Source organism: Panthera pardus, unplaced genomic scaffold (assembly GCF_024362965.1).
Source record: "Panthera pardus isolate Hobbes unplaced genomic scaffold, ASM2436296v1 HiC_scaffold_19, whole genome shotgun sequence".
In the NCBI taxonomy this organism is placed as follows: Eukaryota; Metazoa; Chordata; class Mammalia; order Carnivora; family Felidae; genus Panthera; species Panthera pardus.
Window position 1 is genome coordinate 6,813,699 of NW_026526754.1, and position 2,824 is coordinate 6,816,522.

The following is a 2,824-nucleotide window of genomic DNA, read 5'->3' on the forward strand; positions in this document are numbered from 1 at the left end:
GTTTAGTTTCCTATATACTCCCAAGTTTAATTCCAGGCTAGCATTTGTTAGCTGATTCTGAGTAAGTAAAAAATGGATTCACAGTAAAATGGCGCCAAATATTTTGAATATCAAGGACAGATGTAACATGCCACAGTCTCCTGGCAGATGTACAAGCACTGCCACTCTTTAAATCATTGCCTTAAAAAAGGAGTTTTAAAGGGAGTTCTTCCCCAAACAAAAATTAAGATGCTTACAATCTGCAGTTCACATCTTGCTTGTCTTTTCTAGAACTTTAAAGAGTTCTTTCAAGAAGCTGACTGGGTGAGATGGGTTTGGAGGGGAGGCAGGGTGGGGGAAGACAGAGAAGACTGATGATCATTTACAAATGTAAATTCAGTTCTATCCAAGAAACAAGTTCAATTAAATGTTCTAGAAAAACCTCACATATGAAGAGACCTTAATGGTCTTGTGATTTGAATTGCTTAATGAAAAGATGGAACGAACACAAAGTTAAATGTTAACAGTACTGGAAAAAGATTTTAACTTTACCCACATTAGAATTTCTTAAGATTGGAAACACTAGAAAGGTTAGATAACTCCTGGCTAAAATGTTGCCCAAGGTTGGGGAAGGGACTTCGTGACCTCAAACTTCCCACACAGAACCCTAGTCCCGCCTCTACTGGCCTCTCAAACCCCTGCTACCTCGGCAGTGTCTCCTCTCCTCACGCTGCAAGATCCCCTTAGAATCAGAGCCCAGGGAGACTTCTGGGCTGCATCTCGGCTATGTTCTGGCTCTTTGTACCAGCACTGGCCATCCATGGTGAGCGTTTTGGCTTCTTCCTTCCTCCTGCTCTCAACCACACTGCTACAGGCCTGCTGTTTCTCCCAATCAGAACGCACCACCTGCGCCTCAAGTGGCAGAGCATCAGGATGGCACTTTGCATCCTTGTGGTTTATCTGCAGGCCTTGCAGGGTAAGAAATACAGTAGTAAATAGCAAGCACTGTCCTTGCCTCTAGGATCCAGGGTCAGATGTGGCATCCCGTGGGAACTGCACCAGGTGAGTGGTTACAGGTTGTCCATCCCTTCTACCTGTATTCTTTATAGATGAGATATTTAAACTACAAAATGTGAAATGCCACAAATGGAATGGGTAGATTCTCCACAGGTACAAATGGAGTTGCTGGAACAATGCAGAGTTTCCAAGAGGTATCTTCAGGGCCAAGAATCACATTGAAGACCGACCATATGCCAAGTGCACGTGTACCTCCTCTACTGTTCACAATGACTGCAAAGAAATTTTATACCACTTTTACAGAGGAAGGAGGCCCAAGAGGGATGAAGTTCCCCAGTTTGGGCTGCTTTCTGGTTCTGCTTCTTAATCAGTTCCTCATCTGTCCAAACTGTACTCGCCTGGGGCGCCTGGGTAGCTCAGTCAGTTAAGCATCCAAGTTCAGCTCAGGTCATGATCTCGCAGTTCGTGGGTTTGAGCCCCGTGATGGGCTTTGTGCTGACAGCTCAGAGCCTGGAGCCTGCTTCAGATTCTGTGTCTCCCTCTCTCTACCCCTTCCCTGCTTGCGCTCTCTCTCTCAAAAATAAACATTAAAAACAGTTAAAGTGGTAAATTTTATGTTGTGAGTTATATCTCAATAAAAAGAGAAAAGGATGGTTGGTTGAGAGGGCTCCCACTCATGAAATCTAGGGCAATGTGAGCATCAAAAAGAATGAGTTATTAGATTGTAACACTCTGAATCTAAAAATTCACAGTGAAAACAACTACCCAAAAAGAGCAGAAGGAAGAGAACTCCTTTTTATAGATGAATGCCGGCTAATAAATGCAGGAGGAATGATGGGATAAGAAAATTATCACTTAAGACTCCTAATGAGGGGCGCTTGGATGGCTCAGTAGGTTAAGCATCTGATTTTGGCTCAGGTCGTGATCTCACAGTTCGTGATTAAAGCTCCACCCCACATTAGGCTCTCTGCTGTCAGCGGAGAGAGCTTTGGATCCTTTTGTCTCCCTCTCTTTGTGACCCTCGAGTGCTCGAGTGTTCTCTCTCAAAAATAAACAAACATTCCAAAAAAAAAAAAAAAAGACTCCTAATGAGATAACGGATTTAGGCAAAAAATCATCAGCAGGTGCTATAACCAATGGGTAAAAAGGTGGCTGAAGACCAAGATACTCAATAGTACCACCCACAGTTTACTAGATAGAACTGGGGGCCACCACCTTAATCAAAGAGAATCAAACCTAACATCCCAATACAGGGACAACCTAATGTGATGCACTAGAACATATGTAACCTCACTTATGTAGTATCCTTGCAAAAGCCATTTAACCTGAATCAAATCATGAACAATGAGACAAACCCAGAATGTGGGATTTTCTATGACCTGAACGTATTCAACACACTTAAAGTAAGTGTAAGAAACAGAAAGGGGGCATCTCTAAAATGACAAATCCGATTTTCTTGAACATATTTTACTGTTCCCCATTTAAATAGATAAAAAGGATTATGATACAATTGCTCTGAAACTCCTCTACGAAGCTGAAGTCTTCCAAATTAGCTAAGTGAAAACGAGCTCAATTAAGACAATCAAGAATTTATCTAAGAGGCAAGAAAATATGTTGGATAACTCACAAACACCACTATACTTTACCTGCAGCTTAGAACTCCACATACTTCAAAATATGGATTTAACAGTTTTCTTAACAGAATGTCTAATAATTTTTAGTGAGAGAGGTAAACATTTTTTGCCACATGGTAGATATGCCATATGATTAGCAGACAATTCAATCTCTCTCCAGTGAGATAATTTATCATAAAGAAAGTCACCAAAAA